The 22,041-nt window shown below is 35.7% G+C and overlaps 1 protein-coding gene across 1 annotated transcript in view; it reads right to left on the reverse strand.

Moving 5' to 3' along the window:
- The window catches only part of TAB2 (TGF-beta activated kinase 1 (MAP3K7) binding protein 2), a 90,460-nt gene that overhangs the window by 63,015 nt on the left and 5,404 nt on the right, over window positions 1–22,041 (reverse strand). Inside the window, exons 2-3 of the mRNA XM_025383078.1 lie at window positions 10,260–10,349; window positions 5,239–5,387 (exon numbers count right to left, since the gene is read on the reverse strand). The gene's annotated coding sequence lies outside the window, so the exon portion shown is untranslated. The remainder of the gene's footprint in view (window positions 1–5,238; window positions 5,388–10,259; window positions 10,350–22,041) is intronic.

Genomic DNA, 22,041 nt, shown 5'->3' on the forward strand with positions numbered 1-22,041 from the left:
TTTCTCTCTTCTGTGAATTGGCTGACATTACCACACTGCCATGAATTACTCTTAAATAATATCTTTACCACAGAAAGAAGTGTTGATAATGCAGTCAGAATAGCTGGATGATGCTATAATATTTTTGAATTAAAGCAAATTTTAAAACCTTTTGACTTCAAAGAACATTTCAAAATTAAACATAAAATAAGAATCATATTACCTAAGTACATATACTATTTAAATACCTTTTACATTATTGACATATTATACAAGTATCATATCATATACCAGTTAGGTAATACTTGATGCACTTCAGATTTAATTAACTTTAAAAGAATTTATAAATGTTAATTTAACAAAGTTTTTAAACTTACTTTTTGTAGTAAATTATTGGAATTATATTTCTTGGAGCATGATGTTACAATTCTATCAAGGCAAAGCAAACTTTACTTAATCTCCATTTAAGATAAAAATGAGATAACTATAATTAATCTTTACCATAAACTTTATCACAAAACAGTTATAATACTAAATCATTTCACACAGATAATCAGTTATCTGCAAAAATAATATAATCCAAATGCTACTTATTTTAAGTTAGCTATTATGTTCAGATTTAGAGTGATTTAAAACTTAAAGGGAGCAAATGATTATGTTACTAAAAACTAGATTTTATAATTTTATAAGCCTTAATAATTTACTTTCTAAAGAATAACAATAAACATTAATAAATAAAGTAGCATAATAATCCACACTACTTCCTCTTAAAGAGAAAATTTCCCATTTTCTCATTTAATGCACTGCCTTAAGGCCATGAATGCTGACAATTTCTGATGGTTTACAGGCTTACCAGTTATAAGTTCTTCTAAAAGGAATGTGCAAGTCGGCCACACTTGGCAATTTATGTATTGTGGTTTTGTGGTAGGTACTACATTTTCTAAGGATCAAGAAAAGTGCAATAAATCTAAGACGGAATGGTTATACTTCATCAAAACATATTATATAACTGACTACCTTTTGTGTATTTTATAATTCATATCTCATTATTGTTTTGCAATATATTATCGTTCACTGCCCTCTTTCACTCTAATTTTTGGATAATCTATCCTATGCATAAATATCATCTATAAAAGAAAACAGGAGCTAAGTATGATAATAAGTTCCTATTTATGGGTAAAAGGGAAAGAGGAGAAAATAAAAGCACCTGAAGGAACCAATTTTCATCTTACATCAACCATAAACATTTATAACAAACCAATTAACTCAATGATGTGTAGAAATTTTAATAATTTGGTTAAATATTAATTTAAAATGGCACCTTAATATTCAGAGAAAGTTATAAGAAGTATCACCGGCTGGGCGCGGTGGCTCACGCCTGTAATCCCAGCACTTTGGGAGGCCGAGGCGGGCTAATCACCTGAGGTCAGGAGTTCAAGACCAGCCTGACTAACATGGTGAAACCCTCTCTCTACTAAAAACACAAAAATTAGCTGGGTGTGGTGGCAGGCGCCTGTAATCCCAGCTATTTGGGTGGGTGAGGCAGGAGAATCACTTGAACTCGGGAGGCAGAGGTTGCAGTGAGCCGAGATTGCACCATTGCACTCCAGCCTGGGTGACAAGAGCGAAACTGTCTCAAAAAACAACAAAAAAGTATCACCCAACTGATCCCCATGCAGTTTCAATCCCTTACTTGATCCCATGGTTTTTCCTGTTCATCTTATATAATTCTGCTCATTTTCTTTCTAATGTCATGGCCCTCAGCTGACTTTTTCCCATAGTCCCATAGAGGACTACTGGCCAGCTGCTAAGGGAGAGGGGTATATGTGTGTGCACGCGCACATGCGCGTGTGGCATGTGCACAATAGCACTAGGAGTATGATAATTAGTCCACAAGTTAGACAAAGTGTACATGGATATTTGCTACTACTAATAAGGTACCAGAGTTCTAGCTTTCTATCCATCTATCCATCCACCCATCCACCCCTTCCTCCCTCTCATCATCTATCCAGCTATATGAATTAAAGCATCTAATCTAGAAAAAACACACATGTGTTTAAAGTGGCGTAAACAAGAATGGTCATCCCAGTGTGTGTTTCTAAAAACAACCTCAATGGCCATCTAGGAGGAATAAATAAGTACACTATTGCATAGCCACACTAAGGAACACCATGCAGCTTTTTTGTTGTTGTTATTGTTATTTAGTGGAATATGATATCCAAATAATTATATGGACCTATAAGATATTATTGATTGAAAAAAAATCAAGATGCAGATTCCATGTATAACACCTTTTGTGTAAAAATAAAGATACACAAAAGATGTATTACATTAAAAAGCTTTTAAAAAATGTTTTGTCCCTTCCTATGATGCTGAAAATAGATGTATTTTAAACAGATATTTTTATATGACTGTATAGGAAATATTCTGAAAGTATACACACACTAATTATTCTGGAGAGGCGGCTGAGTAGAATGACACATGGATGAAAGGTATTCCAAGGAGGTTTAGTCATCTGTTCCAATTTTTATAATAATACATATTCATGCATTACTATAAAGTTATTCCTTACATATTTCTCCACAACATTACTTGTATTCTGATATGTAGATAGAGTAAGAATAGAACAGAATGAGTTATTTGAAAGTAACCGTATTAGCCAACCACAGGTACTTTCAAATAACTCAAAGCCTGTGTTGTCTATGCTAAAACTGTTATGGATGTGCAGTTTACAGCTGCAGCATTGACCAATCATCAGGATGCTTGATAGATGAGATTTACAGTTACTTTCTAACTTAAATGTTACTTATGAATTTATATATGTAGGTCCATCCATGATTAACCATGTCTAAGCTTAGTGTCATAATTTGTAATCCTTGTTTAAAACAAAGAAGCCAGGTGACTTTTTTTTTTTTTTTACCTAAAGGCTACCTCAAGGTGAACTATTTATTACTCAAGCACTTAAACTAAAGTATTACACATCTACCAATGAGACGGTTTAATTAATTAAAGGAAAGAGGTAAGGGGTGGTAGAAAGAGAAGTAGGCTTATTGTTACTACTAAATGTAAGAGTCCCCCAATAAACACAGTATCTTTATGGAAAGTTATTGTACTATCATACACAATGGTGGACAAGACACACTGCTTTCTCTGAGCCTAGAGTATAATCACTTTGGTTCTACACTTACTATGAGCCAAGTCCTGTGATAAATGCCTTAAACATGTATTATTTCAGTTACTTTTTACAATATTCCTGTAGTGAGGATTAAGTGAGAAACTGAGGGTAAAACTCTTTACACAATGCCTGACAGAGTAAATGTCCCTTATTAGGCATTACTACTGCCTAACCTCTAACTTCATCAATTCAACCTTCACTCTACAGTAGTCAGCTTTTCAAAAGATTCACTGATTTAACACGTACCAGTTCTGAGAAATCTTCAACGGATTCCCAATCCTACTAAAGTCCAAATTCCTTCATCTGACATTCAAAAACATGTCATAGCTCCATCTCCCATCACACCCCTCTATCCAACTATCCTCTATGCATACTGGACTGCTCACAATTTCTATAATATATTAAATACTTTCATCTTCATAACTTAGAAATACTCTTGCCACTTTCTCTAAAGAATTCCATCTATCCTTCATGGTTCAGTAAAAACATTACCTTCTCCACAAAGCTGATTCTCTCCAGTACTCTTAAGTATGCTGTATGCATCTCTATTATGACACTTTCATATTACTTGTCTGTAAGCTCACTAAAACAAGGTTTATTCATTTCTACATTCCTGCTGTGTCTAGCATACTGTTGTACACACAATTTACACTGAATAATGGAGAAAAATTTCACCATTAATAGCACCACTGAAAATAACTAAGACTTGATATTCATATGTAATTCCTTCTTTAATTTCTACTTCAATTCACACAACAGTGGTAATGACCCTAACTAGTAGCTCCCTTTCCAGCTCTAATTAAACACTCAGTGACACATAATTCTTTCAACACCAAACAAATAATGTGGCACACAATCAGTGAACTAACACTGACTAAATTACTAGATATTAAATTCATTATGCATTAATACTGCAGAAAGGGATATAAGGAAGGAGTTAAGTACATGTTAGAATATTAGAATTGCCTTTTAAATTCACAATTGGGATACAAAATTCCTCTTCAATTTTGGGTAATCTCTAACCTAGATGAACTGAACTTTAAAATCAAAAGACATGTATGATTATCTATCCATTTAGTAAATAAATTCATCTTTCAGGGATTCTGTTTCTGCACCTATATAAATTGGTAAAAGGAACATCCTTAAAAGCTAATTGATCTTGGCCCTCTAGCCATTCATGAGTAGCTTTCTCTTGGTTAAAATCTAAGGCATTAGGAAACCTCAGTTTTTGGTTTTGCTGTTACACTACAGGATGATTCCGACTATTTATAACTTCCTTGGCTAGCTTCTTTTGGGTAATCAAGTAAAAAAATTAGCAAATATTAGTTATACACTTAGTTTAAAAATATAGCTAAATTCTTCAGGTAAAGTACTATAAAACATTGCTTGGTTCTATCCAGAAATAATATGTATAATTTCCAATTACTGAAGAATATATTAACTTTTTTTTCTTTGAGACGGAGTCTCACTCTGTTGCCCAGGCTGGAGTGCAGTGGCGCAATCTCAGCTCACTGCAACCTCCGACTCCCTGAGTTCAAGTGATTCTCATGCCTCAGGCTCCCAAGCAGCTGGGACTACAGGCGCAGGCCACCGTGCCTGCCTGATTTTTTTACATTTTTAGTGGAGGCGGGGTTTTGCCATGTACAAATATATTAATTTTTTAGGTAAAGGCATTAGTAGCGTAGAATAGTTGAGGATCTCAGGAAGAGGGAAGTAGTTTCATTAATCGAATTCCCTATACTGCTTGTACTCAATGTAAACCTTTTAAAGGAAGGCAGTTTTGTTGTTGTTTTTCAATTTTTTTTTTTGTACGTTTATAGGGCTTCACTCAATAGCATTTCAAATTTATTTTTCTTATATTTTTGCATTAGTTTGCTAACACTAGCAAACAAGTTAAATTAGAAATATTCAGGCAAAAGGTATGTTAAACTCAGTACTAGCTGCATGTTACCTAGATGTTAGTGTTACTATACTTTAAAGCAAGATGACTATACATTTTGAAAGTCAAGTTTTAGTTACTATAGATTTAATAATAAGGCAGTTACACAGGCTAAGCTTGACTGGTGCCATGGACTTTAGCATACCTGGAAATAGAAAAATTCAAATTGTAGCTGTTCTTGGTTGGCCCATTGCCATTTTTGCAGCTTACAAATTGTTAATTAAGTAACTGCAGTGAGCTCATCTCTACAGGATACTTCTTTTCCAGGGCAGGTCCAGGAACTGGGTCTGGAGCCTTGAAAGCAGAAGAGAAACTAGAGTAAACTAGAGGTAGACAGAACAAGAAATGTGACCAGATAACATTATGAGATGTAATAGAAGTAAGGTAGTCCCCAAAGTCTCACATAAAATATTCTGAAGGGAAAGTGGGTCTCTTAAATTGCAAGTTACCAAGGATGCGGTTTACTTAAGTCATTATTTTAACCTACCCAACGTTATTCTGGACTCTCAATTCCAGCAACTCAAAACAGTAGTTTTTATGAAATCTCTAATGGCTTTTAGCAACAGACTGTCCAACAGGAGACCACAGAGTAACTCTAACAGAAAGAGAAAAACAACAAAATCCAAAATTGGAAATGTAAAGTCCTCATTTTCAGGTCATTTTGCTCTTCCCTTTCACTATCGTATTTCCAATCATCTTCTAAATGCTCCCCTGATTTCCTACGATCAATTCCCAGGGGTTTCTAAAGAAATGCTTTAGATATATCCAAGCAATGAACTAAATGTTAAGTTCCAATTTTTAAAAATACTTGGTAATTCTTCAAGAGGGAGGCAAAGAACAGCTCATAAGATGTGGTTCTTAAACCGCACTGGAAAATCTTTTTTTTCCATTACCAAAATAGATTCAATGGATTTTTTTTTAAAAAAATTTTTGTTAGGGCCATATAAAACAAAAACCAAAAACAAACTTGCAACTATGAAGGTTACAGAAATGATAAGATATTACAAATGGTAGAATTTGTACTATTTGATTACTAAACCTGGAAATGATGTCCTTATGCTTGGTAGGCTGGTACCCTTAGGAATTTCTCTAAGAAACTAATCCCACAGGAGTCAAAATAAATAGAATTTTCCTCTACTCTCAAATGATCATAGATATTGTGAAAATTATAATAGGACAAAAAAAAAGTAGTGAAGACAAAGATCCAAACACTGAACTCCCTGCATTTCCAGTAACTAGCAATATAAACAGCAAAACAGAGTAAAAGTAGTTTTTGTGAAAAATATAAATTTCCCATCTATTGTGATGGCACATTATAGGACAAAGAATTCTACGAGACAGAAGTGTAAGTTCAGATCTGACTTCAGTATGGCCTTGAATTTAAACTGCAGAAATCTCCCTTCTATTAAATGGAATATCACTACCCACCCTGCTGTACTGTCCATGAGATTTAGCTAAAGTGTATCTAAAGCACCTAACAGTGTGGCACATATAGGCATTCAATATATTTTTCTGCATTATTAAAGAATGTAACATATTTTCCTGTTCTAAACATATGGGTATACTTAAGTTTTCGTTTTCACAAATGCTAAAGCAAACAACTAGGTAGCAGGCTTTCAGTTTAAATAATTCAACTATAATCACATTCTAAGACATATAACTGATTATCTTCCAGAATAGCCACAAAGTGAGTATATGAGAGAGGTCAATTTTGAGAGCTGATGATAAATAAAAATATAACAATTTATATTTAGGATATAAAAAGAGTTAGTAGTAAACAAGACGACATGGAATTCTTCTCCTTCCAAGTAAAGTATAAAATACTTCTGTCAACACACCTCTTGTTAAAAAGTTATATATAGATCCGGTATAATGCTTTTTAAAAAAACATACAAGCAATCAATGCATGACATAATTTGGTCTTTAAGTCAGGGAATGTTTTAAGGGCAAAGAAAAGCCTTATATATGGGCAATAATTTTCCTCTTACTGATAGAACAGTAGGTTCCACACAAAATTATTATTTACCAAATAAGGCTCAAAGATCAGATTACACCCTCTCTAACATTACCAAGTAACAGATCAAGTATCACAAGCCACAAGGAATTTTTAAAAATGATTTCCTTATAGTCGTTTTAAGTGTATTCTCTGCCACAACTTTATTTTAAAATAGTTTAAAAAAGTTTACATGGAAGTGTCTTATTCAAAATATACTAAAACTTAGATAAGACTGAATTACTGTATTCCTCAGAAAGAAGGGGAAAGGGTATTTAAGTTTGAGGATTTCCATTCAGTAACCCATATGGATAGGTTTTCAGTTTAAAGACCATCAAGTAAAAAAACCACTTCAGATAAACCATTACTTTTTAAGTTTTTTAACTAGTCATCCTACTGAAATCTCATTACTTACAGCAATATTTCAGTTGATTCTCTTGGCTTTTCTAGGTATACAATGTTATTTACAAATTATAATGAATTTGCTTTTACTCTTTAAAAAAAACATATTGAGTAATTTTTAGCCATTATCAAAACTCCAATAAGCAGCAGAATTAAAACCAGAAATGTATCTGTAGCTTTCTAACCTCATGTCCAAGGTTCCTTCTTTATTGTACTAGCTCGACATTACTAATACTTTTCTTTCTGAAAACAACTTTTCCGGTCAACACTCTGCATTTTAGTTTCTTAGAATTCTTATTTCTATGCCTCTTATTAACGTTTGCCAAAAGGATGTAGGTGTAAAGTTGTAACATTCATTCTCTCACTTGTTCCTCTGGCATCTTATTTATACTCACAGCATAATCTAAGGAGAATCTCCTTTAAATTGTAGTTTAAGCTTTTTATTCTACTTGATGAAACTTAAAAGATTCTGAATCATAGATCTGATGTTGAAAGGAGCCTTACAGATTATCTAGTCCAACACCCTTATTTAATAGAAGAAAAACAAAGTTCAAATAATACGTCAGTAGAATCTGAATAAAAGTTTAACACAGAAAAAAATTAGTCTTATTACTTATGAATTGTAAAGTAAATGCCTACAGTTATATAAAATATAAACAAAGCAATTAAACAAATTTCAAGAGTAATTATTGAGGGCAGGCATGGTGGCTCATGCCTGTAATCCAGCACTTTGGGAGGCCGAGGCACGTGGATCACCTGACTCAGGAGTTTTGAGACCAGCTTGGCCAACACGGCAAAACCCCGTCTCTACTAAAAGTACAAAATTAGTTGGGCGTGGTGGTGCACACCTGTAGTCCCAGCTACTAGGGAGGCTGAGGCAGGAGAATCACTTGAACCTGGGAGGTGGAGGTTGCAGGGGGCCGATATTTCTCTTCAGCTACAACCCCCTCAGTGTGGTTTTCATTGCCTTCTCCAGTTTGGTGCCACTAGATCAGGGGTCATGAATCCCTTTGGCAGTCTGAAGAAAGCTACAGAGTCCCCCTCAGAGTGGTTTTAAATACATAAACTACAATACCTAAGATTATAAAGAAAACCACTTTTACTAAAATATAGTTGTTTTTGAAAGTATGGTTTTAAATGCATAAAATAAAATATATATTACCAAGAAAACCGATTATACTGAAACAGTTATCAAGTGTTTTTAAAAACCTTGTATGTGATATATTTATACATATGCTTCTTTAGTAATACTTAATACAATAAAATCTAGCGGGAGTCTAACAAAAACCATAATTCTGAAGTAGTAATATGCATAAAATATATTTAGAGATATCAACTGTAAAGTAATCTGAAAATATCTGTGCTTTTTCTATTAGTAATAAAAAGATACAGGTACTGCTAATACTACTGTAGTCTGCTGCTTAAACTCTCATTAAAAGGAAATGCTAAATTTCAGTTCAAAGTTAATAAAAATATAAAGATGTCTTTTTTTTTTCTCATCTAAATGCATGCAGCCCTCTAAATTCTATCCCTGGATCCCTTCAGGGTCGTGCAGATTAAAACTACTCTATTAAACTCACCTGCTTCTATTTCCCAGCAGTCCCCACGCCCTTAGGAATCCGGGCAGGCTTGTCTGAACATGTTCAATCCACACTTTCCTTTCTTTGCTTACTATGCTACTGCCCTTGCTTAGAATGTTATGTCTTCATCTAGAGGCTTATCAAAATCTTAACTACCTCTTCAAAACCAATTCCAATTTCACCTTCTACTTGAATTATTTTTATCCTGCTTTAGCCCACATGGATCTTTTCCTAGAACTACTAATGTAGCTGTAGGTCAATGCTTTATGATTCAACATTTAATTATTTTCTTACATAGTTCTACTTCTGTGTCTCTACATGTAAGTTATAAGATCCCTGGAGACATGTGCTATGTGCTTATGTTTAGAACACTGCCTATACATAATGTAGGCACATATAAAGTACTCAGCAAGTGCCCCCAATAAATCAAGCACAGAAGATCATCTGTTTGGCAACTTTCAGCACCAGAAAATACATCAAGATAAGCCAAAAGTTCCACTAAGGAGTTAAAACAGACATAAATTATGCTTATAGTTCACCTCTATCAGAATCTAGATATTCCTATTTAATTAAGAACCCAGAAGCTTATTTACTAGGCAGCAATGAATTCCAAGTAATAAATCAAGGAAGGAGCACTAAAGTCAGCACGAGACAATAATTCATTCCAAACATATTGGTTAAGCACTACTACATGCCAGGCACTGTTCTAGAGTCTATGATTCAGTTCTCATATAGTAACTTAGTGCCAGGCCTTGGACTAGAACCTGGGGTTCCTGACTCATTCTGAAGCTCTGAAACAAAAAATTATTTCTATCTTCCAGAAAAGGTTTACTATGCAGGGTAAAAGGGTGGGGAGGGGAGGAGGTGTTACTATTTCAGAAAGCAGCAAAGTATGTGAAACATTATAAAGAAATAGATTTGGAGATATGAATATCTATATTTACCTACACACAATATATATAATATATTGTAAAATCTCTATAAAATCTCTAAAATAGATTTGGGGTAAGTTTCAATCATTTTATGTACTTACTACCTAACTATACTAGATGAATGAGGTGTTACTCTGCTTATTAATAGTTTAATCAGAAACACTTCATAAAATTGCATTTTTCTTCAAAGAGCCCTGCCAAGTTGCTTCGTTTATTTGATATAAAAATAAAACACTAGGCCAGGTATAGTGGCTCATACCTGTAATCCCAACAATTTGGGAGGCCAAAGCAAGAGGATCTGAGCCAAGAAGTTCGAGACTAGCCTGTGCAACACAGCAAAACCTTGCCTCTACAAAAAAATTAGAAAAAAAATATTAGCCAGGCATCGTGGCTGGTGCCTGTAGTCCCAGCTACTTGAGAGGCTAAGGTGGGAGGTTAAGGCTGAGCCCAGGAAGTTAAGGCTTCAGTGAGCTATGATTGTATCACTGCCCTCCAGCCTGGGTGACAAGAGTAATACACTGTTTCAAATATATGTATGTATGTGCATGTGTGTGTACATATATATACACACACACACACACACACACACACAAACTTTTCTACCAATTTCCTGGAGGGTGGTATGGTGGTAATGATGGTAGTAGGTATTATTCTAAATAATCTTAATCTTTTTCCCCTGGGGAAACAGACCAAAAGAGGATAATGAGAATGTGGGTAGGAAATGAGGAATTGGTCTCCACACATTTCAAGCTCTACTGCTGACTGTGACTAAAAAAAAATTACTTTCCTAAAGGGAAGTTCTTAGACTAATAGCAATGGAATTCAGTGAGTGAGTGAGGGAGGGAGGCGGAAGGGAGGGGTGGGACTGCAGCAAGTAAACTAATAGCCTGACAATACTATGCTGGCAACCTAAAGCTATCTTGTCCAAAACTCAACTCACTGCCTCCTACTCACTAATGTATTTCTCTGTTAATTATAAATGACATGCTTCTAAAGCTAGAAACTTCAGAGTTCTCAATTCTTTTCCTCTCCACATATAATCAATGGCAAAGTGTCACTGATTACTCCCACAAAAATTTCTCTATTCCACCACAATCTCCTTGTTCAAGTATCTGTTACCTGGGCAATCACCTAACACCATAACCTCTTGTCTGACTGCTTGTTCTACTCTTAAAAAGTTTTTTTTTTTTTTTTAAGCGACAAGGTCTTGCTCTGTTTTCCAGGCTGGAGTGCTGTCGTGTAATCATAAATATGCAGCCTCAAACTCCTGGGCTCAAGCGATCCTCTCAACTCAGCCTCTTGAGTAGGTAGGACTACAGGGGCACCTTACCTGCACCGCTAGTTTTTTTATTTTTAGTAGAGATGGGGTTTTGCTATGTTGCCCAGGCTGGTCTCAAACTCCTGGCTTCAGCAATCCTCTTGCCTCGGCCTCTCAAGCCACTGGTATTACAGGTCTCATGCCTGGCTAAGCCTTTCTAAACTGTATTCCACAGTGGTAACAAACTTGGCTAGCTTCCTAAAATACTGGCTGAATTATGTCACTTTCCTCCCTAAGAAAGGCAAGAGATTTTGTAGAGATAGGCTGTAGTGAGTTTCAGCAGAAGGTGTTGACACTGACGTAGGAAACAACGGAAAAAACAAACAAACAAACAAACAAAAAATGAAAAAAAGGCAAGAGAGAGGAGACCTGAGGATGAAGAACTTAAAGTCAGAAAAATTAGGCAGAGAAAATGCTGGGAAGAATGGTATCAAGAAAGCCAAATGAAGAGTTATAACAAAAATGATTATGAAGTTTAAAGTTTATTATTTTTATAATTTTATAGCAATAAATTTTCTATTAATAGCTTACATTTACTAAGTGCTAGGCACTAGGTCAAATGACTTACAATGCATTCACTCATTTAATGCTCCCAATAATCATGTGAGGCAGGTACCTCTATATGAGACTCAGTTAACTACACAGTTCTGTCCTACTAGAAAAAGAATTATTTTATACAGTTCCCTTTCCTTAGTCTCTGAAATGCTTAATGCAAAGCACTTAAACATTCTTACTATGTTGGTGTCAACAATACACCAATACAAAGTTTATAAGAGAAAGACATTCTTCTTACAAACTTTACTAATTTGTCATGGACTAACACAACATATGTATCTGTACACACATATAGACATATAGACAGACACACACACACACAATGGATCTGGAAATAAAAGAATATGTGGTTTTAAAAGTACTGAATCTCCTAATATTTAAATCTGCATTGGAATAATAAGGGCTAAGGGTATTTTTGTCTTGTAAAGCTCAAAAGTGAAAAGGTATATAAAAACACTGAAGAGAAACTTGGCCTATACATCTACCACCTACCTGAAAATGGGCAGAAGGACTGGGTAGAAGATAGTCAGATGAACATTCCTTTCTTTTAAAATGTGCACAAGAAATTTCCTAGCAGACATGCTATTATGGACTCAACTCTAAACCTAGCCAACTATTTGCAATGTGTACTCCATTCAACACAAGAAATCTGGGCCAAAGTTTAGATGAATTTGCAGAAATCCATTACCACTAGGGAAAAGAGAAAAAAGAGAGGCAAAAATGTACGCCTCACTAATCCTGGGTTGGGGACGCTGCTATGTATGGGTGCAATCTCTAGGGTTAGAATGCTTGTTGGAAGCATCAGAAAGACATTCAGCCACAACCTGTACTCCAGAATCCCAAAAACTCATTTACTTTTGAAAACGATCAAGTTTACTAGCTTTAAACTCTAGTAGTCTGTGTCCACTCATTCACAAATATTCACTGAGCACTCAAGTGCCAAGGTATCATACTCATGCTATAAAAACCGACATTTAGTGGGAGAAACTGAAAGGTAAATAGATAATTAGAATACAACATGGTAATCTTGCAATGGGGGTAAATAAAACAAAGTGCTAGAAAGATATAAATTATCAATAAGGAAATATTATTGGAGCTAATAATCAGTTACAACAGAAAAAACGTGGCATTTTAAAAATTTTCCAAATTACATTAATTTAAAGTAAACATGGTCAGAGCGGGACTCAGAAGGTATGTCTTTCTACAAATTCTCTGTGACTAAGACTGACCTGCTCCCTTTACTGATGTATTTCTGGCCTAAACCTCTCCTTGCTAGCTATTTTACATTCTTGTTTTTCATCTTTATTTTTCATTTATCTCTCTGGCTGTTTTTATCTGTAAGATAAATGTTGCCACAGAAAGTCATTCGGGCACTTAATAACAGCGTCAAACCCTTTCTTTCCACAACATGGAGTTACTTCCTTTTATAAAGATTTAGGGCAAAGCTCTAAAAATTAGTAAGACACTATTAGATGACCACTATTACAGCCATTTACCTATCAAATAAGTATGATTAAGTACATATTAAATATACATCCCCAAATCACCTCCCAATCCCATAATTTCTGTTGCATTTCATGTCACATACACAGCAGAACTAATCCAAATTTTCACAAAGCTCTTTCACATGTTAGAAGAGTCTGGCTTTTTGCTAATAAATCTGAAATTACAGTAACTAGACAGCAGTCACAGGTATAGTTTTAAACAAATACCACTGTAACTTCTTTCACATCAACTCCACTGATACTCCCAAATTCATATTTTTAGTCTGAATCTCTTGCCTGAATTCCATTATACTGAATGAATTGCCTAGTTGATATCACCGGTTATATGTCTAAAAGGCATTTCAAAGTTAACACGTCCAAAAAAAAAGGCTCCTGATTGCTCAGTCTAAACTTGCTACTTTACCACGCTCCCACACTGAGTCAATGGCAACTCCATACTTCCAATTGCTTGCGCCAAAAATCTCTTGTCATCCTTGAATTCTCTCTTATGCCTCAGATCCAACTCATCAGCAATTCCTTCCCACACAGAGTTTGAAACATATCCAAAATCTGATCTGTTCTCACCCTTTCCTATTACTGTCCTGGTCCCAGCCACCATCCTCTCTTATCTAGAGTAAGACAATAATTTCTAATATATTTTCCCTATTTAAATCTTTGCTCTATCTCCAAAGTCTACTCCACATATAACAGAGTGAATATTTAAAAAGGTAAGTTACCACTAGTTACCAGCTTAAAGAAGAAAAGCCATATGACCATATCAATTGATGTAGGAAAAAAAGCATTTGACAAAATTGAAGACCTACTCATGATAAAAACACTTAACAAACTAGGAATAAAAAGGGAATTTTCTCAACTTGATAAACAGCATCTACAAAAAACCTACAGCTAACATATACTTAATGGTGAAAGACTGAATGCTTTTCCACTAAGATCAGAAACAAGCTTGTCAGCTCCCACCACTATTATGAAACAGCATTGCAAGTAGCAGAGCAAGAAAAGGAAATAAAAGGCATACAGATTGTGAAGAAAAAAATGTAAATAACTGTCTCTATGCACAGGCACATCAGAAAACCCAAGGAATCTACAAAATAAACCTCCTAAAACTGGTAATTTAGTAAACTCTCAGAATCTAAGATCCACTCACAGAAATCAACCAACCATACTGCCACATATAAGACATGAACAATTGGAAATCAGAATTGAAAACACAGTATCACTTACAATTGTTCTAAAAAATATACATCTAGGTATAAATCTAACAAAATATGCATGGGATTTTTATGCTAGAAATGAAAAAATGCTGACAAAAGAAATAAAGGAATTAAATAAGAGACATACCATGTTCATGGATTGAAGACTCAACAAAATAAAAATATCAATTTCCCCAAAACTGACATTGTTATAGATTCTAAATTTCACATGGAAAGGAACTAGAATAGCTAAAGCAATTCTGAAAAGGGAGAATGAAGTTGGAGGAATTTCACTATCTAATTTTAAGACATTATATAGCTATAGTAATCAAACAGTGTGGTATTGGTGGAGGGACAGGCACAAAGATCAATGGAACAGAACAGAGAATCCAGAAATAGACCCTCACAATTATGACTATCTGATTTTTGACAAAGGTACAAAAGCAATTCAATAAAGGAAGGATAGTCTTTTTTCTTTGGGACCTAAGGTTAGCCAGTGTTCTCAGACTTGACAAGAAAGGCACAATCCATAAAAGAAAAAATGCATAAAATGAACTTCATCAAAGCTAATTTTTTTTCTGCTCTGCAAAAGACCCTGTTAAGAGAATATAAAGACATGCCACATACTAGGAGAAAGTATTTGTAAATCATGTATTCAACAAAGGACTTGGATCTAGAATGTGTAAATAACTCTCTAAACTCAACAAGAAAACAAAACAATTCAATTAGAATATGAGCAAAAGGCTTGAACACATTTCACCACAGAGGATACGCAGACAGCAAAGAAGCACACGAAAATATGTTCAACATCATTAGCCATTAGCGATATGCAAATTAATGGTCACTATATACTATTAGACCGAGTGAAGTAAGAAATACTGACAATACTAATGCTGGGGAAGATGCAGAGAAACTGTAGGTTTCTCACATACTGGGGGTGGGAATGTAAAATGGTACAGCTACTCTGGAAAAGTCTGGCAGTTTCTTACTTAAACATACATTTATCACACATCCCAACAACTGCACTCTTGGGAATTTATCCTACAGAGATGAAAACGTATTTTCACATAAAATCTTGTAAAAGCTGTTCACAGCAGTTTTATTTTTACAACCCAAAGTTGGAAATTCCAAAGTCAAATTGTGGTACATCCATATAACGGTAAAATCTGTAGCATTAAAAAGGAATGAACTATTGATACATGCAACAATTTGGAAGGATCTCAAGGGGATTATATTGAGTGAAAAAAAGCCCATCTCCAAAGGTAACATCATGTATGATTTCATTTATGTAATATTCTTAAAGTGACAATTACAGTGATAGAGAACAGAAGCAGGTAAGTGGTTGCCAGGAGTTAAGGCTGGAAGGAAAGGTGAAACTTAAGGGGTAAAACAAAGGAGTCTCTTTATGATGAAACAGTTTTAAAACCTAATTGTGAAGGTCACATGAATTTATACATATACATAATAATGTTACAGAACCACACACATACAAATGCCAAGAAATAATGTTCTAAGAAGTGAGGGGGGAAAATACAAATTAGATTTTATCTTAAAGCCCTTTGGTGACTTCTTACCCCATCCTGAGTAAAACCTAAAGTCCTTATCACAATCCAAACACCCTACATGAACAGCATACAAAGTTGGGTATCATCTACCCTACTTCCTCCCCACAACCCCGCTCAGCTCCAATTATATTTGCCTTCCTGCTCTTAGAAGATGGCAAGCACATCCCACTTAAAGGCCACTGCATTTGCTACTGCCTCTATTTTCATTCATGTACCTGCTCAAATGTTATCTAGTCAGAGAAGCTTTCTCTATCTCCTCCATATAAAGTGAAGTCTTCCTCTTTCACCCTCCACAGAACCTTAAAATTAATAAACAGAACTCAAATGTCTTCCTCACCTGTTGCAACCCTAGTCTGTTATGTATTGGTGAATATCACCATCACAACTATGCACCCAGGAACTCAAGCCAGGGCATGTGCGATCTTCACTGCTTTACTTCACATTCACTATTTCCTTCTCAAACACATTACCTATACTTCTTAATTACCCCATTATCAGTGCCTTAGTTCGGGTCCTAATCAACTCTCAAATAGATACTTATATGCCTGCCTCTTCCTCCCACGCCTGGCTCTTTTCTAAAGTATTTTGTGCACTACAGCCAGAGAATCTTTCTAGAATGTTAATTTAAGGACTTGTCTTCCATCATTTGAAGGATAAAGTCAAATCTCCTTTATGGAGTATACAGATATCTTAATGCTCTTTTTTCTAATTTTCCACCTCATTTTCAGCTAACCCACCACTGGTACCTAATGCACTGTAGAACTACTCACAGTTACAGTGTACATGTGGACCTTCCTACCTCCATCCTTCATGCATGGTGTTTCTCTGTCTAAAAAGACCTCTCTAACTGCAACCTGTAACTCTCTTCCTTGCCTATCTGATACACTCAGATTAAGTGTCACTTTTCCTAGGAAGATTTCCCTGTCATATCCTTTCATCCTTTACTGAATAGGAGATACTGCCTAATCCTTATCCATAGGAGATACTACCTCCTATGGATTCCTAAAGTATTTTATGTTTAACCCTGTCACAGCATTTGTCACAGTATATCACATTTGTTTGTATATATGTCTCTTAAGGACAAGAACTGTATCTTACACATCTGTCCACCCCTTTGACCTAGCAAAGTATAGGCACACAGCAGGAACTCAAAACTATTGGATAAGTAAGGCAGTTTGAATAATAAGGAATGTAGAGGCCGGGTGCAGTCACTCACGCCTGTAATCCCAGCACTCTGGGAGGCCGAGGCGGGCAGATCACGAGGTCAGGAGAGAGAGACCATCCTGGCTAACACAGTGAAACCCCATCTCTATTAAACATACAAAAAATTAGCTGGGTGTGGTGGCATGCGTCCGTAGTCCCAGCTACTTGGGAGGCTGAGGCAGAATTGCTTGAACCTGGGAGGTGGAGGGTGCAGTGAGCTGAGATTGCACTAGTGCACTCCAGCCTAGGGGACAGAGCAGACTCCGTCTCAAACAAACAGAATGTAGAGATGAGACACAATGGAAGAATGAGTAAGGCAAGATTTCTTGGGTTAGACAGCTATTCTGCATAAGCATGTCATAGAGGACATATGAAATACGCTCTATGGAGTTTCTGTTCTTTTGATAATTTTATATTCTATAAAAGTTGATGTACTGATAAATAGCTTGGTTTGGTTAGGATCACCACTTCAATCTTCCCATGAACTAATTACCTTCAATAAGAGTACTTACTTCTTGTTCCACTTGTAAAATTACAGCAATGGCTCTGTCATCCTTTAAATGTATGGCATTGTTCATGAGGGGAAATATCTCATGAAGAGAATGAGTATGTCTCATGTAGGCCAAACAATTACCTTAGCTAGACAAATCTCAAAGGGCATTCAACATGTGTCAATGTACTTTTATACGCAAAAAAGCAGAATCGTCATATGTGGAAGTGGGAATTTTCTTCTGAAATCCCCATTTCCATGTGCTTATATTTCCATTTCCTATAAAATCACCCTAAGAGTGGCAAACAGTACTTCAGTCAAGTACAATTCAGGTACATGCTAAGCATAGGGTAAACAGTAACAGTTCCTCTCAACGCAAATTATAAAATATCTGTATTTCTAGCAACTTTTACTTGACATGGATCCCTTGGATTGTTCCTTGAGCACATTTTCTCACAATTCTAGTAACTACCTAACTGTGACACTTACATACATCTGCAACATACAGCTGCTCAACTTCCGAAGAGCAGACGCTCATGTTTGTCAGGTCACTAATTGCCTTTTAAAAATTAACCAAGTTGCCAGGCTCAGTGGCATGCCATACATAGTCCTAACTACTCGGGAAGCTGAGGCAAGAGGATGGCTTGCGCCTAGGAACTGAGACCAGCCTGGGCAACATAACGAAACCCCCATTTCTAAATAAATAAATAATAACAGAAACCTACAACCAGGAAATGCTAGTATAAAAGAAAAGCGTAAAAGACAAAATAGTCCATAAGATATCAAGAATGTGGAAGCAAATATCTATATAATAGGCTTTATACCACAGATCTGAATATTAATATTTAAAGGGCAGTTTCTCCCAGTTAAATTTTTATGCAAGTATTAGCTTTGCTGAACATAAGATAAACTCTTGCAAACTACAAAAAAGCAAAATTAATTTGCTGACCTAATTATTACTGATATGAAGTGACCTATCCAAAAGGATTTGAAAATGTTAGGTTTTCTAAATAATGGCATTTCATCAAAACAAAAATAAAACTTCTGTGCATAATACTTCACTCTACATGTGATTTTTTCCAACAGCAAAAGCTAAAAACCACTTAAAAAAACATGGCTGAGGCTGGGCGTGGTGGCTCACACCTGTAACCCCAGCACTTTGGGAGGCTGAGGCAGGTAGATCACCTGAGGTCAGGAGTTCGAGACCAGCCTGGCCAACATGGTGAAACCCCGTCTTTACTAAAAATACAAAAATTAGCAGGCATGGTAGTGGGTGCCTGTAATCCCAGCTACTCAGAAGGCTGAGGCAGGAGAATTGCTTGAACCCAGGAGGCGGAGGCTGCAGTGAGCTGAGATTGTGCCACTGCACTCCAGCCTGGACAACAGAGCAAGATTCCATCTCAAAACACACACACACACACACACACACACACACACACACACACACACACGGCTGAAAAGACCAACATGTACCTTACAATTCTTTCTGCCATGATAACATGTCATTTATCCAGTGATTAACGGTTCAATCTCCTATTTGCGCTTCTGGTTTTATTGTACAGATTGCACAAAAACTGCACATGTGTAAGATTAAAGAGTATTTATTACCTCTAGGCTAAGAGATTTCATGTATATACGTTACAGAACGTTCTAAGCCTATGAACTTAATAAAACGCAACGAGTTTGTTTTTTTTTTTTTGAGATGGGGTCTTGCTTTGTCACCCAGGCTAAAAATTTTTGTCTTAATCTACTGAGTAAACCAGTGTACCTGCTGTAGACTATTTTGCTGTAATGATCAGTATTGAATGCTATTTGTGTAACTAACATTTTAACATAATAATACCATTTGTTTACTCTTCCTGGTACTATAGTAATATAGATAACTTATTACCGAAATATAAATCCATTGCTATAATGTTAAAACAGACTGGGTGTGATAGCTCACACCTGTAATCCCAACATTTAGGTAGGAGGCCAAGGCAAGATGATTGCTTGAACCTAGGAGCTCCAAACCAGCCTAAGCAAAATAGGAAGAACTCTCCTCAACAAAAAATACAAAGTAAGCTAAGAGTTGTGGCGCGCATCTGTAATCCCAGCTACTCGGAAAGCTGAGGTGGGAGGATCGCTTGAGCCTGGGAGGTCAAGGCCTCAGTGAGCTGTGGTTGTGCCACTGCGGTCCAGCCTGGGCAACACAGCGAGACATTCCCTTAAAACATAAATATAATAGAAAAGTACACAGATCAAGTGGCACAAGTTTTGTAGTATTATATTAAACCTCATATTTGAGGTGTTTTCACAAGTTTATCCATGCCAATTTTCTAATGCTTTTCCTACAAAGAACTATATTATAGATTTGTGGACTAATTTCAAATCAAAAATGCAGCTTTTCCCACAGGAATACGTAAGAAAAATACAAATAATTAATAATCTGCATGTTTATTTTGTAGTTAAAAAAATAATGGTGATGTTCTGTTTGTTTCATCTTTGGTCTAAGGAGTTACAGTAAATTAAAAAGTATATAAATTCTTTTTCATTATATTTGTTGAAGAAAAATGAAGTGGACAGATACCTTAAAGAAAAAACCTAACAAAGCAAAATTCCAAATGTAAAATTACTTCCCATTATTTAAACTACATATCCTAATGTAACTAGAACAAGAATTCACCTGTTCTATGAAAGGTAGGTAATACTATATCCATTTTTCTGAAGAAAACTCCTTGGCTCAGAGATTGTGAATGATGCCTAAAACCACATAGCTACAGTCAGCAACAGAACTCAGATTTGAACTTGGGCTCATACGGTTTTAAAGCCCAGAGCTTTTCTTATTATACTTCACTGACTTCCAACATGGTAAAGTTAAGATATTTAGTTAAAGCGGTGGGGGCTGAGAAGCTGACAAATTAACAAAGAGATCAACTCAAAATCAAAAGCAGTATTTTCCTAGCCTGGGCAACAAAGGGAGATCCTGTCTCTACAAAAAATTTTTAGAAATCAGCTGGGTGTAGTGGCGCACACTTGTTGTCCCTGCTACTCAGGAGGCTGAGGTGGGAAGAAGGCTTATGCCCAGGAGTTTGAGACTGTAGTGAGTTATGATTGTGTAACTGCACTCCAAAAAAAAAAAAGGAATATTTTACACAGTTTAAAACCAGGTAAAGTCTCTTCTACCCCATGGCCCCAGTTCATACCAGAATTACTGCTTTTGTTGATTTCTCTGACTAAACAAACCTTGCCTGGCCTGAGAACAATGTTCTGCAAGGTCAAGTTGCTGAGTTCAAGTTTTCATCTGCATTAGCAAGTATTTTCTCTCATTGATGAGGAATGGAAAGTCACTCCCCTGAACTGCCACTGGCTCTATACTGATGAGCCAAGCAGTATCTTTGGCCTGCTTCACTGGCAAACCGACAGGAAGCAAACTTGTGATGTGCTCAATTTTGCTAACATTAAAAAGGTAAACATTAAGATATTAAAGGTCAAAAATAATTTTCCTTAATATCAATGTGAGAGTAAAACTTTAAGCTAAAATTCAAAATATGAATAATATTATTTAATGATTCAGATGATGGTTAATAAACTGGGGAATAAAAATTTACAGAGCAAAAATTACTCTTTCACACATACTTAAATACATTATTTTAGACAAGTCTACTATTAACAATCGGCATTCACATATTTCTACCAAAATCTCTGCTAAAATCCCCATTCCTATACTCTTGCTGCTTCCTTCTCCCTCTCTCTCTGCAGGACCTTTCCAACCTCTACTTTATTATCTGGCTTCTGTGACTTGTACTAGGAGCACTGGTACTAGGCCGGTTTTTGTTTTTCTTGTTAAGTGAAACAAGAATTCCATTTTCTTTTAACAAGGCAATTAAAATACTACAAATTCTTATACTGCTCTTGTCTCTTGTACTTGTTGGAGGTAAATCAGACTTCCTTTCTGAAGCCACTCAAACTGACACCTTGTAGGAATTATTTCTGTCCTATAGTAGATGGTTGTTGTTCAAAACAAGCAAAGAAACAAAAAAATTACAAGAGTATAAAATGTTCAGTTGTATGTATTTCTATCTGATTTCTAAAATAGTAATGTGGCACACCAACTACTAAAATGAAATACTTTTCACCCTATTTGTTCATATTCAAATATAAAGCACACAATACATGCTTTGTCGGGAACTTTTTAAAAATCCAAGAAATATTTTGGGTAAAAGACTAAAAGCC

The sequence above is a fragment of the Theropithecus gelada genome, chromosome 4 (assembly GCF_003255815.1).
Source record: "Theropithecus gelada isolate Dixy chromosome 4, Tgel_1.0, whole genome shotgun sequence".
NCBI lineage: Eukaryota > Metazoa > Chordata > Mammalia > Primates > Cercopithecidae > Theropithecus > Theropithecus gelada.